This window comes from Notamacropus eugenii, chromosome 1 (genome assembly GCF_028372415.1).
Source record: "Notamacropus eugenii isolate mMacEug1 chromosome 1, mMacEug1.pri_v2, whole genome shotgun sequence".
NCBI lineage: Eukaryota > Metazoa > Chordata > Mammalia > Diprotodontia > Macropodidae > Notamacropus > Notamacropus eugenii.
The window spans coordinates 674,298,319-674,313,868 of record NC_092872.1 but is presented as its reverse complement, the minus strand read 5'-3'; the positions used below and the strand labels follow the sequence as shown (position 1 = coordinate 674,313,868).

General features: G+C 37.9%; 1 long non-coding RNA gene across 1 annotated transcript; it reads right to left on the bottom strand.

Moving 5' to 3' along the window:
* Nucleotides 1–4,286: 4,286 nt before the first annotated feature.
* LOC140528246 (uncharacterized) lies at nt 4,287–14,066 on the bottom strand. The gene is made up of 3 exons (XR_011975125.1): nt 12,986–14,066; nt 12,268–12,483; nt 4,287–4,568 (listed from the first exon to the last, which is right to left on the bottom strand). It is a non-coding gene; the product is annotated as an uncharacterized lncRNA (long non-coding RNA).
* Between the last annotated feature and the right edge of the window lie 1,484 nt (nt 14,067–15,550).

Below are 15,550 nucleotides of genomic sequence, written 5' to 3'. Positions count from 1 at the left end.
TTTATATAGCGCCTTAAGATTTGCCAAGGGCTTTACAAACATAATCTCTTTTTATCCTCACAATAACCTTGGAAAGTAGATACTATTATTATCCTGATCTGTAAGATGAAGAAACTGAGGCAGACAGAAGTTAAGTGACTTGCTAGGATGTAAACTCAGATCTTTCTGGTTCCAGGGCTAGCACACTACCCAGTGTGCTACTCAGGAAGTCATACGAAGTCCAATACAACAAAAAATGAGTTAAATCAAATGTTACACAGTTTCTGAACCATTAATATAATGAATGATTTATAGTTACATCATGAGAGATGACTGAAATCCTAGCTTCTTGACAAAACTGGATAAAAGACAGAATTATTGGCTCAAATGTCTGATTGTAATTCACGAGCTACTATCAAAACACTTGACTATCTTCCCCTCATGCACAAGCCTGTTTCCGGTGTTCTTAACAGGAAATACTGAATATCTACTAAGAAAGGATAAAAATATCACTGGTGATTTCTCTAATTATGTCAATTATGTATTTATGTTCTTTATATAAAGCATCCCATTTATACCATAAAAATATATGATGTTATACCAATAGAAATGTGTATATATTTATAGCGATATTTCATCTATAGGTAAAGCTACATCTCTATCTCTTAACTGTATACATTTGCTCAGGAGAAAAAGGGTGTCCAAAAAAATCCCAGGAGTGTAAAGAAGAACTCAGTATTAATTCAGTATGTCCTAAGCATGACTTCTTAGTTAAAATGGGAGTCAAATCCAAGCATCTTATTAAACATTTGATAAAGATGGATGACAAGTTATATAGGTACTTCATCTCATGAAGTGTTTCTGTAACATCAAAAAATCATTTGGATTCAATGAGTGTAAAATTCTTAGCATGTTTTAAGGAAAGATAGAGACTGATCATTCTAAACTTGAATCCAGAGGTCCAATTGAACCAATGGACAAAGACAATATTTTAAAAATACCTTTAAATACATTAAAAGATTTGTGCTCATCTTGAAATCAAAGTTTAGTGGAAGAACACATGTAAAGGAATTAACACTCAAGCAGTACTAGAAAACGTACATTTTCAAAACAGATAATGTATAATAACAGATTGGCAAAGTATTCTAATGAAAATCTGCACGATCTTAACAAAACCCTAAGGAAATTTACTATGGGTCAAGGATTATGGTTCATCATGACTAAAATACAAAGATAAATAACATACTTCCTGTTTTCAAGCAGCTTCTAATCAGTATGCAGATCAGATATAAATAATTATGACACAAAGCAGGCTATAAATATGTACTAGAGAAACCAACCAAGAGAGTTGGGAAAAGTTCATTCTAACTGAGAAAATTAGGGAGAGCTTCATGGAGTAGATTTCATCTAAAAGGGTCTTGGCAGATGGGCATGATTTCAGTTGGTAGAAATATCTATGTGTATGGGATGAAGAGGTACTTCACAGAACAGGAAATAAAAGGTAGGAAAGAAAATTTCCATAAGGAAGAAGAGAGAATTGTGGGAGTTTTCTGGACCATAGAATATATGAAGAGGGTTAAGAGTGGAGTGGAGGAAGGAGTATGAGATAATGCTAGAAAGATAGATTCACTATCATGGCAGCTTTTGGGGCTCCCAGATGTCCCTGTAGATCCCATTTATGGCCTCCCCACTTCTACCCCTCTTTTTTAAAAAAATATTTATTTAATTTTTAATTTATAGAATGAAATAAACATTTCTATAATATGATAAAAAAAGATGATTGTGTATGCAACAGCAAATCTATTATATGCAACTTGCTATTCTTTCTGAATATACGATAAAATTTTCATATAAATTTCTTTTTCCCTTTTTCCTTTTTTTCTTCCCTCCCCCCTCACATTAGACACAAATATATACAGGTGCTCCATCAGCTACCACCACACCATCCACGTGTGGAACCATAGATTACAACAAATGGAAAAGTTTTGAATGCTGTGGATAAGTTCACTTACCTTGGTAGTGTGCTTTCCAGGGATGTACACATTGACAATAAGGCTGATGCATGCATTGCCAGAGCTAGTTCAGTGTTTGAGAAGCTCCAAAGAAAGGTCTGGGAGAGAAGAGGTATTAGACTGACTACCAAACTGAAGGACTACAGAGCCATTGTGCTGACCTCATTTTTGTATGTCTGTGAAACATGGACAATCTACCAGTGCCAATGGGCCAGGAAACTGAATCGCTTCCATTTGAACTGTCTAAGGAAGATTCTGAGGACAACCTGGCAGGATAAGGTACCAGAAACTGAAGTCCTTGCTTGAGCTGAATTGCCAAGCATTCAAACTATGCTTCAGAGAGCAACTCTGATGGACTTGCCACGATGTTCAAATGCAAAATGTATACTTGCCAAAAAGACTATTTTATGGAGAACTCACATGGGTCAAGTGATCACATGGTGATCACAAGGACATTCTCAAGGTCTCTCTCAAGAACTTTGGATTTAAATGTACAACATGGGAGACACTGGCACAGGACTGCTCAGCATGGCATGCCCACATCAGAAAGGGTGCTGTGCTCTATGAGCAAAGCAGAATTGAGACAGCGCAAAGGAAACATAAGATGCGCAAATTTGGGTATCCTCCCAAATGTTCACATGGATTATCTATGCCCAACCTGTGGTAGAACATTCCAAGCTTGTATTGGTATAATCAGCCGTAGTCAGACACACTGAAACTTTTTGTTTATTGTGTGATGTCATTTTGGTCCTCTTCGAGAACGAAGGACAGCAACCAAACACCACCATATGTGTGTGTGTGTACATATATATGTATATATATATATGTAGATACACACATATGTAAATTCATTCTATATGTACTTCTATTTATCAGTTCTTTCTCTGGATGCGGAAAGCATCATCCTTCATAGGTCCTTTGTAGCTAACTTGGATATCTATAATAGCCATTAATTACTTAGTGTCTCAAAGTTGTTCTTAAAACAATATTGCTGTTACTGTATACAATATTTTCTTGGTTCTGCTTATTTTGCTCTTCATTATTTCATGCAAGTCTTTCCTTGTTTTTCTAAGATCATCAGGCTCATCATTTCTTACAGCACAGTAGTATTCCATCACAATCATATACCACAACTTGTTCAGGCATTCCCCAATTCACAAGCATATCCACAATTTCCATTTCTTTGCCACCACAAAGAGAGTTACTATAAATATTTTAGAACATATATTATTTTTCCTTCCCCCTACTCATCTTTGGAAATAGACTTAATAGTGGTATTGCTGGGAAATGGCCAAAGGCTATGAACTTCCATCCCTCTTGACCAGAAAAGGGCAGAATAAAAATCTCATATACTGCCCTTTCTCCACATCTTAGACCAACTGAAGATTTTCTCCTCTAGTCACCTGCTCATGTCTCACCCTTCTCCTCTCCTCTCTTTCTCTCTCTCTGTCTCTCTGTCTCTCTGTCTCTCTGTCTCTCTCTCTGTCTCTCTGTCTCTCTGTCTCTCTGTCTCTCTCTCTCTCTCTCTCTCTCTCTCTCTCTCTCTCTCTCTCTCTCTCTCTCTCCCTCCTCCCCCCCACTTTCTCAAATATTTTGGTCTCAATCCCTTTAAACTCTTAGAAATGTTTAAGCTCCCCCCCAGCCAATAGTATTTGTGTATATGTTTTATATGCAAGAGTATGCTGGTAAATGTTAACAATTGACTCTCCAAAACATATATACCAACAGCACACTTAAAAGTTTAATCTGTATTACTAAAAATGTATCCATAACTTTCCTAGAGTCTAGACAATCAATAAAACAATAAATCAAACCCTGATTTGCAGCTTTATCAATTGCTTTCTCTAGCCAGTTTGAGTGGGCTATTATACCTATGATTTCCTGGAAGAGTATTAGATCTAAAGCCAGAGGAAATAGGTTCAAATCATAGTTCTGATACTTATTTCTTGTGTTATTTGGGCAAATTGTTTTATCTCTCTGGACTTCAGTGGCCAAATGTACAAAATGGCAGGATTGAACTAGATCAGGAGTGGGGAACCTTCGCCCTTGAGGTTGCATGTGGTCCTCTCAGTCCTTGGGTATGACCCTTGGGCTGAATCCAAACTTCACGGAACAAAGGGATTTGAATTCAGTTAAAGGGCCACACTTGAGGACCTGGAGGACAACATGTGACCTCAAGGCCACAGGATCCCCACTCCTGGACTAGATGGTCCGTAAGGCCCTTCCAGCCTAAGCTCTCAAAGCTACGAATAGAAAATAGGTCATGTCATAGAAAATAGGTCATGTCAGACTAACTTTATTTTCATTTTTGACAATTACCAAATTGATAGATAAGAGGAAATCTGTATAGTTTACCTAGATTTTAGCAAAACATCTGATAATGTACCTTACATTATTCTGTTGGAAAAGATGGAGAGATGTGGGCTGGACTATAATGCAATTAAAGGGATTCAGAAGTGTTTGAACTGTTGCATTCAAAGCATAGTTGTTTCTATTTCAGCTTGTGGGGAAGTATCCGGAGAAGTTCAGCCAGGCGGTCAACAAGCATTTATTAAGCACCAGGAACTGAGCTGATCCCTGAGGATGCAAAGAAAGACAAATGATTTTCCTTGCTCTCAAGTAGTTTGGAGTCTAACTAGGGAGACAACATGAAAAGATTTCTGTACAAACAAGAATATAAGATAAACTAGAGGTAATCACCACTGCATTAGCATTGAGGGGAAGCAGGAAAAGCAAATTCTCCATGGGATTTGTGTTAGGCCTTGTCCTGGTTAGCACTTGTATCAATGGTTTGGATAAAAGGATGCTATGCTTGTTAAATATGCAGATGACAAAAAGCAGGGAGAAGGAGCTAAGCTAATACGTGAATAATATATTGTTTATGTATTCAGCACATGAATGAAGCCTTCCCCACCCCTCTTAATTCCAGGGCCTTCTGTGAATTATTTCTTATTTATCTTATAGGTAACTTGCTTTGTATATAACTGTATGCATTTTGTCCCCCCTACTTGTAAAGGACTGTCCTTTGCCTGTTTTTGTATCTGTAATACTTACCATAGTTCTTGGCCCTGTATATATATATGCCACATATAGTAAGCACTTAACGTTTCTCGAGTGAATAATCAGAGTCCTAAAATACCTAGAAAAAGAGCACTGGATGGAATCTGACAGGATGAAGTTTGGGCATAAATGAAGTCTTAAAACCGAGCTCAACAAACTCAGTTTCATAAGCACAACATACCTGAGGCCCAGCGAGATAGCAGTTTGTCTTTACAAAAGTTTGAGTTGGGAGTTTGAAGTGGCAACCAAAAATCTAATGTGATTCTGAGCTGTGTGTATTAAAAGAGGTCTAGCTCCAAGGAATAAGGAAGTAATGATTCCTCTGTCCTCTGCCCTGGTCAGACTATATTTGGAATATTATTTCTAGTTCTGAGTACCACAATATCAGAAGATATTTGAGAAGCTGGATAGTATCCAGAGCAGGGTAATGATAATAAACCTTTATATAGTGCTTACTATGTGCCAGGCACTATGTTAAGCATTTTACAATTAGTATCTCATTTGATCCTTACAACAACCCTGAGAGGTAAGTGCTATTATTATCCCCCTCTTACAGATAAGGAAACTGAGACAAATAAAGGTTAAGTGACTTGCCCAGGGTCACCTAATAAGTGTCAATTGGCTGGATTTGAACTCAAGTTTTTCTGGCTCCAAGCCTTGCATTCTCTCCTTTATACAACCTAACTGCCTCGACCACCCTGAATACAATAATATAATAAAATACATTTATTAAGCACCTATTGTGTGCCAGGCACTGTGCTAAATGTTAGAATCCCAGGATGGTGAAGGGTCTCAAGTCCATGGCACAAGATTATTCAAAGAAACTGGGAACGTTTAACCTGAAAAAAAGAGGTCTTAGACTGGCTGGGGGTGGAAGGCAATCTTAGTTACTATAAGTGGTTGCAAAGACAAAAATGAATAAAGAAAAAAAAATGAAGCATAAGAAAACAAACTTACCAATAAAACTAATAAGAACATAACTGAATTTTTAAAATAATTCATGAATCTTTCTGGATCTGCAAGGGCCTCTGGTTCATCATTCTGAACATTAAGTGTTATTATATGATGAATGTAAAGGAACAGTCATTACTATTCTTTCTGTATTCTGACAATCATGGCAATAAACAGGAAATCAAAACAGTTTTAAATAGAACATTGCCCACAATAACATCTTTTCATATTCCCCTCACCTACCCCCCCTTTTAATGCATTGCTCTGGAATGTCTAAGTCCTAACATTGGAGAGAGCAGGGAGTGGACTTTCTCTCTCAAACTTAGCCCTGTCATATTTGCCATATTAAGAACCCATTCTTTGCTATTCACATCAGAAATGGTTGTTATTATACTTTCCATTTTGCTTTCCATGTCAGAACCCAAAGGGATATTCTGTGGCATCATTCCCCATATAGTAAATTATCATGTATGTGAATTCTGAGAATCTTGGCAATAGATGTAATTGTAAATGATACAGAGTCTGGTAAGGCATGCTCCACAGGCATGTCTAATAAACTCAAAAATTTATAGTAAATTTGGTTTTCTAATTACCCTGGTTTGTTTCCCAGAATATGACATTCCCCTAATTAAAAATGCTACAGCCACAGCAAAATCAAATTTTCATTTCTGATTGCTAATGATTTGGTTTTCATTCCCTCTAGCTACAGGAAGAAAGACTCCATACAGAGAGTCCTCTCTCATAAAGGATTGGTTCTAAAGATAAAATTTTTATGAATTTTAATAATTGCTAATGTTTTGCTCATACAAACATATTTAAGGTTGCCTGACTGATCTGAGGAGCATATGATCTAGTTAGCTTTACTTTACAGATGGAAAAACTGAGGAAGAGAAGTCAATTTTCATTACAAGAGAGGTGAGACTCAGGATGATTATCCAATCCTTGGGTAAAATCACCAAGGAAAACCATATGGAGATGGAAGAGGAAAGAAGAGAGGAATATAGTGAAGTATTAGAGTGGAAGATAACATGGTGCAGAGGAGAGTGCTGGATTTGGCCTCAGAGTATCTGGGTTCAAATTCTGGTTTTGTCTTTTAACTGCTTGTGTGATCTCCAGGAAGGTACATACATAGCTTCTCTGGGGCTCCACTTATCCTACTATAAAATGAGAGAGTTTGATGCTAAGATATTTAAGGTCCTTCTGACTTGAAACCTGTGATCCTATGAGCCTTGTCCAGACTCCCTCTACTGATCTTAAGGGCTAGATCCCTTTTGGGGGACTTTTCCCTGATTACTTTTCACTGCTTCCATTCAAATAATCTGGGAGTTTTCTATCTGACATCATCTAGTGTGGTGTGATCCTGATACAATCTCGTAGTCCCCAGAGTCCAAAAAAATGAACAAATTTATATGTTTCTGAAAGCAAGCAGAGATAATTTAAAAACTCGACCATTTATGGCTGACAATGGGTAAGGCTCTCCCTGATGACTCTTTAGATGTGCTTTTTAATACGTCTCCAAATAAGGCTCTCATTTTCTGTTTTCAGATGGTATTGAATTATTCACATCACTCTCCCTATGGTTACCATCCACTCCCAGTAGATGGTGTTAATTTTCTGCTATTTTGCAACATTGGCAAATGTTATTGCGCCAATGAATCTCAGGAGCTCTCAGTATTTGCTGGAGACCATTACAGCCTTTTGTGTAGATTTCTCCCTTCTTCTGTTCTCCATTGTTAGCGTCCTAGTTAAGTTACCCTGAAACACTTCTTTTCCTCAGAAACTAGGAAATTACTGTATGGTATCCAGACTTCCTATGTGATCCCCTCTTGGAGACCAGGTGATAACCTGTATAGTACCCAGAGTATGTAGGCCCATCTTAGAGACCAGGTGTAATGTTAATTAGATCTTTGCCTCCCATTAATAGGCTTCACCTTTGAAAATCCAGATGTTGGTGCTTCTCTCTCTGGTAACTATATATGTATGTAATGGTCAGACAGTTGGATCTGTCTGTTGATCTGTGATGTATGTATTGCTTACAGTCAGGCAATTGGAAGTCTTGTCTTTTGATTATTATTTTTTGTATTTTCTCTGAAGTTCAGGGTGCTAACTTTTCCCCCTCAACTAAGTGAATGATATATGTGCTTAATTAAAGTGATTTTTGACCCCTCAAAAGTTACCTTTCCTTTTAGAAAAGCAAATCTTAGAACCGGTACAGTAAGCCTTCCTGTGTATCTTGGAGTCCTCCTGATACACCAGGTGATACCCATTTGGTACCCAGACTTCCTAAGATAGGCTCTTCTTGAAGATAAGGCAATAACTATGGCACCCAGACTTCCCCCTCTTGGAGATCAGACAATACCTGTATGGGTGTCCTGACTCCTTAAAGTGGACCCCTCTTGGATACTGGAGTTGAAATTGTCTGTCTTAATCATAAACCGTCATTTCCATTAAATCTTCACTAGGTTCAGAAAAAGAATGGGGTAATTCAAAACACATTTCTGTAAAAGTCTAGAATAAAAAACCCAAGGAGTTAAATAATGCCACAATCACTCAAATTGCCCATTTCTCAAAGTGGTCACCTTCCCACTCAGGTCTCCCAATGATTGTTGGCCCGGCTTCTGACTAAGCAGTCTGGACTCTGGGCTCATCCTGTCTCCTTGCCAACACAGCAGGAAGCAGAAGGTAGTATTTGGGTGTACTAGAGTTTTCAGTACAGTATTAAGGCCAAGAATGATTATGGAAGGTAGGTTGGCATGGGAACCAAGGTGCATTGAAAAGGCAATAGAATAGCAACTGGACAAACAACATGTTCCAGCAGGTTTCTGGCCATTATTTCTTCCTTGGTTCTCTTGCCTTAACCTCTAGCCTGTATTACACAATATTCCCCTTCTCCTTTCAAACTGAGCAAGCTGAAAAACTGCCAGATTGATGCAGTAGCTTCAGGTAGCCATATTTCCTCAAAAGAAAATAGAGTAAACATGACCTCATTAGACTTTGAGAGATCCTTTATTTTGCTCAGGGATTCAAAGACCCCCTAGCACCACTACCACTTCCCCTCTCTGGAATAGGTTCCCTCTTCTCAGATCCCCCGTAAGAGAATAGAGCTTCTAGTCCACCCCACCCCCCAACAACTCTTTCCTCCTGATCTCTGAAACTAGTTTATCTCTGTCCTAAGTATTTAGGGAGGACATGGTGACTATCTTCAAGTATTTGAAAGACTGTTATGTGGATGAGGGATTAGATTTGTTCTACTTGGCCACAGAAGACAAAACCAGGACTTAATGGATGTGAATTCCAAAGAAGAAAATTTAGGCTTCTTAAAAACTTCCTAACAACGAGAAGAATCCAGAATTGGAATTGACGAAGTGGAGAAACAGGGAAATCCTCCTCACTCAGTATCTTCAAGAAAATGCTAAATGATCATTTGTTAGTATGTTCTATCAACTGAATATAGTTGAAGTAACAACTAAACTAGACAGGCCTCTGAGATACCTTCTAACTCTGATATTACATCCTTTAGTGTTTCATTAGGGACTTACTATGAAGAAAGGGCAGCTAGGTGGTGTAATGGATGGAATAATGGGCCTGCAATCAGGAACACTCATCTTCCTAAGTTCAAATCTGGCCTCAGACACTTACTAGCTGTGTGACCCTTGGCAAGTCACTTAACCCTTTGTCTCCATTTTCTCATCTGTAAAATGAGTTAGAATAGGAAATGGCAAAGCACTCCAGTGTGTCACCTAGCATTGGACATGACTGAACAACAACAAGGAAGAAAACATGCAATATGGAGATATAAGAGGAAAAAGGGTAAGTTTACAAATACAAAGAGTCAACAACTATCATTTATTTTACACATTTATTATGTGTTAGGTATTGTTGTGTTCATCCTTTGTTTTCAAAGAGGACCATGACATCAGAGAAATGATGACATGACTTGCGCTTGATTTTATTTTGAGTGAGGGAGGACTGTGCAAGGTCACCAGCTTTACTTTCTCCTCCTGAGCCATCTGGATCATTTATTTTACACGTTTATTATGTGTTAGGTATTGTGCTAAACACTTAAACACAAAGGGGAAAAATAGTCCCTGCTCTCAAATAGCTTACATTTTATTGAGGGAGAGCAACATATATTCAATTAAGTAAATATTAAGTAAATACAATGGTAAATGGTGTGGAGAGGAGAAATAGCAGATGAGCAGCTCTGAAGAGGCCCTATGGAGGAGGTGATTCTTGAGGTAAGCACTGAAGGAAGATAAGGAATTCTATAAGGTAGAGTGAGAAAAGAGCATGTTCTAGAGGTGGGGTACAGCTATATATGGAAAAGCACAGAGTTCTGCCCTATGTAGAAGGAGAGTCATACACAGTAAACCCAATGAAGGAGGCTGAAGCCAGATTCTAAAGCATTTTAAATGCAAAAGAAAATAATTTTGGAACTAGTAGAGTATCTTGAGCAGGGTGGTTAAATGGTCAAATCTTTCCTTTGGGGATATCAGTAGAGTAGCTATGTAGAAGATATATTAGAGAGTAAAGAAATTGGAGGCATTGAGGCAATTACAATACTCCAAGCAAGAGGGGATGATTGTATGTGGGGGTGAAGGAAAGAGAAGAATCAAGGACTCCAAGGTTGTTAGCCAGATTTGCTAGAGGGATGGTGATTTCCTCAAGAGAAATAGAGAAATTATATTTCAGGAAGTGTTTGGTGTGGACAATGGGGAAGATAAATGAATTCTGGTTTTGTATATGCTGTATTTAGCATGCCTATGGGATATCTGATAGATAAATGTCCAACTGACAGTTGTTGATATAGACCTGGAGCCCAGACTGGATAAGTTCCTCCATATCTGGCAGTCATCTGCATAGAAATGATCATCGAACCCATTGGAGCTGACGATATCCTTAAGAGAGAGTGTTGAAAAAGAATAGAAGAGGGCCCAAGACAAAGCCCTATGATATACCCAAACATGAGGGCAGGGCATGAATTAGCAAAGGAGTCTGAGAAGAAACAGTCAGAGAGAGAGAGAGCAGAGCCATGAAAACCCATGGTGGAGATGATATCCAGGAGAAGAGGGGGTCAACAGAGTTAAATGTTACAGAGAGGTCACAGAAGATGAGGACTAAGAAAGACCATTAGATGGGACAGCTAGGTGGTCTTTGAGTTGGGAGAACCTCAGTTCAAATCTGGCCTCAGACATTTACCAGTTACCAGTCACATTTACCTGTGACCCTGGGCAAGTTACTTAACCCCAGTTGCCTACAAAAATACTATTGGATTAGGCAATTAAAATATTATTGGTTAATACAGCAAAGCAAATGAAAAGTAAATGAAACTGATTTCTGTATAATTATAATAACCAAGCTTTACCCCAAAGAAAAGGTGAGAAAATACTTTTTCCTTCCTTCTTTACAGAGGTAGGGGATAATATGTGTAGAACATTGCATATGCTCTCAGGTAATATGTTAGTTCTCCTGAACCACTTTTTCTTTCTTTTATTTTCTTTGTTATGAGGTATGGCTCTCTAGGCAAGGCAAGCAAAAGAGATATATTTACAACGGAAGGTGATTTAAAAACAAAATGTACCAATACTTTTTAAAGAAACCATTTCAAAGTGGTAAATTTCAAAAGAAAAGTTTCACTTGAGTGGTAGTCATATTACAACAGATTGAGAAGTGAGTAAGAGGAAAAGATGTATAGACTGTAAGTAAAAGACAGCTTTTTTTTCCTGTCAGATTTTGGCTTTGAAACAGTGGAAAGATCCAGGATGATTTAGGTTGAGGGAATAGCAGAGTCAAGTGAAGACTTTTTAAGCCTAGAGGAGATCTGAGTATCTTTGTAGACTAAAGTGAATCAGTCAATAGAGCTACAGATTGAAAATTAGAGCTAAAGGAAACAATTATGAAGTCAAGATACTGGAGGAGACTGGAGGGCCTGAGATTAAGGACACAATTAGAAGAGCTGACCTGGATGTAGAGAAGACTCAAATCTTCATTAGAGAGTGGAACAAAGGCAGAGAGAATGGGGCATGTGTCAAAAGATTTTGAGATGTAGAATAGGAGGAGATAAAGGAACTCACGGTAAACAGCTCCTATTTTCCCAGTAAAATATGAAGTTCTTTTTTTTTTCTTACAGTATGGAGCAAAATTCTCTACTGAGAGGGAGCTGGGAGTCTTTAGGAAAGGAAACATTAGGAACTTTAGGAAAGGAAAAATATTTGGAACAGCAATTAAAGGGAGTTCAATAGCCAATTTCAGGAGAGCAACCTACCTTCTGGGCTACTTCCTCAATTTCTCTTCCCATGAGCAAACCAAGTCCCAGAAGGCAGATGATTTCTTCTCTCTTCAAGGTTCTATTATCAGGAAACCCTCAGGGGCTTGGATATTATAACACTTCATTCATAAGCCCCATCCAATGTGCTCTCCCATATCAACTGACTTTTTGACATCAACCAGTATTTATTTGTTTGTTTGTTTTCAAAAGGGACTGAAAAAAGTGGAAAGACATGAAATAATGAATAGTAAAATGAACAGAAGCAAAAGAATGTTCTATAAAATAGTAGCAATATTGTTCAAATAGATGTGAACAACCAAGTTATTCTGAGTATTATAAATGCTCTTCACTCCCTGAGAAAGAACTGATAAATAGAAGTATATATAGTATGGTTTTACATATATTTATAAATCTGTTCCAAATATTGGCCTTCTCTAGTGTGGGGTGGGGAGGGAGGGAAAATAAAATCAAATATTTTTTAAAAGTGTCTGAGAAAGTTTAATAAAAATAGTAGTTAGAAAAAAATTTTTCCCCCAAACAAGGGATATGCTCTCCTCTTGTACACCTATAAAGCCCCTGGGGAGAGTGGACTCAAATTTAAAGTACCATGCTAATAAGGCACACAGGAAGGGAACACATAAGACCAAGGAGTACCTCATGACTCAACCTCTTCCCAAGAAGTTCACTTTAGGAGTAAGATATCAATATTACTCACCAAGACTATACCTTTCCAGGATGCAGGTTTCAGACTTGGAATCAATTCACAGCTGGGCTTGGCCAAGAAGATTTCTCAGCTGCTACACTGGCCCCTCACTGAAGTCAGTTTCTGTTGCCCCTGGATCTGGGATGCTGGTTGTCTATGGGATCTTGGATGGTTTTATTGGATCTTCTAGTTTCACTGATCACCAGTGCATTCTCATCTTAGAATACTCATTAATTTAAGATCAGGAAAGAAGAAAAACAACAGAAATTGAGGTGTGATCTGCAGAGTGGGTGGAAGAACCCTAGCTTCCCAGTCACCCTTCAGCTCAAAGTAACACTCTTTATTTAAAGCCCCTAGAGAAAAGAGAATGAGATCATCCTCAGGCACCTTTTGTATCCACACTCAGTCTCTTCTGCATCATTAGTTCTTCTGGCTTCTCAGCCAACCAAAAGACTCTTTGTCATTCTTCATAGTACCAGCACCTCAGTCACTCATGGTAGGGAGAAGACTCTATCTGTTCAACTGAAACCAGGCATATTGTGTATGTTCAGAAGTGGAAGGAAGGACCTCTTCATCACACATGCCCAGAAGCAAATCCACCTCAAACTTCTGTTTTGTTGCCTGGAATACTAGCTGCCCCAAGGAGGTATTAGAACATTATGGTACTTTGAGAGACCTTCCGATATTAGATAACATAAGTTTGTTAGTGGACCCACGTAGCCAGGTTTTGTGATTCTCTAGCACCTTATAGCAACATATGTTTAAATAAGAATTTTTGAAGGTAAGAGTCATGATGGGAAGTGGGGGCAAGGGATTTGAGTATAGAAGATAGTTAAGGTCAAACTGGTCAACTGTAGCATCCTTTTGGAAAAGAAGGAAAATAAAACCAAGAGAACACTGAAGGATAGAAGTTTAGGAAGGGTAAGGTAGAAGGAGAGATAAAAGGAGAGGAGGTTATTGTTTGATAGAAATTTCAGAGTCCTTGATCATGAAAGTGAACTGTTTATGAGTGATGATGGTAAGAAGAAGAGCATGACCATTGCTTGTGTATCAGTGATAGAACAGTGGAAGTCACTGAAGTAGAAGAGGCTGATGCATTGGGAGGCTGGGATGTATGTATACTGATGGGATGTATACTGAAATTCACGTATATTGAAATCTTCAAGTAGAAGAGCAGAAGGTGAGTTAAAGAGGAAAATGGTAAGATAGATACTGAACTTGAGAAAGGAGGGAGACTGACTTCAGGACCCAGAGAAAACAGCCACCATGATCTTGGTGATGTGTCTGAATGTAACAAACCTCAAAGAAGAGGATCTAAATGATGAGTGAGAGGAGACTCTGGAAAGGGGAGGAAGGAGCAAGAAGTAGGCATAAAAATTGGTGACCAGTGCTAGAGAGAGTGGTCAGTGATGTAATATATTCTGGGAATGAAGGATAGTGTGTGTGTGTGTGTGTGTGTGTGTGTGTGTGTGTGTGTGTGTGATGTAATCTAGGTTTACAAGATAGAAAGTATGCAGAAGGAAAAGGTCTGGTATTAAGGGATGTTTTTGAATAATAGAACAGTTTTCAATGTGGCACAAGGGAAGGGTTGGACTAAACTGGATAGAAATTTGGGAGGGACATGTCTTAAGTAAATGGTTTTGGGAAAAGAGCGAGATGGTAGCAGGGGTGGGGGAAGAAATTGTCCCATTGATGGCTTACAGGAACAACTCTCCAGCCTCGTGCTAGCTGTTTGTCCTAGGTCTTTTCCTATCTACTTTTTGGTCTCCTAATACAGGTGCTTGCTCTTCCAGGTATCTCTTGGGAGGTATATAGTGTTAATCCTAGCCTGGCATGCCACCTATTGGGAACTAAACTTAAATCTTTCATTTTTTTCCTCTTCCTTCTTGACTGAACCCTTGTGTCAAATCTGCATTTGATGTTAACTTAGTTGCAGTCCTCTAGAATCTAAATGAATGGTCTCCTAACTTTTTGGTTTTATATATATATATATACACATCATCTATAAAAAAAATTTAGTGACATGGCCCAGTTATATTTATATTTGCTTAAACATTATGTGCTTACACTATTGTGCTAATGCATTATGCACATTATTAGATATATAGGAAAATAGAAATTAAAAAGAATGAGATAAATATGAAATCATTCTTTACTAATGTTTTATTTTTTATTAGTGATATAAAATCTTTTTTACTCTCATAAAATACAATTTTCAAGCAAAGTAACATGATTGAATATATTTCATTATTTTAATATTATTTTAATTTTTATTATGAATTTGATAAGTATCAACAAATATGAACATTTTCATATGCAAATAACAGAAAAAAGCTTTGTATATGAAACTGTTTATCATATGCATTTGGGTTGTTTTTTAAGTATATAACAAATTTAGCACAGTAGTGGCAACACTGCTGAGTTCATCTGCCTTCCTTTCTGAGCCTCCTTCTGCTCTCCTCTGTGTATTTTTAAAATGTTTCAGTGACACTCTTTTCTTAGTTTGACATTTTGTGGTTGTAAGTTCAATTTATTCATATACTTAGATTTAATGACTGTCACAGCTGAAAAAGATAA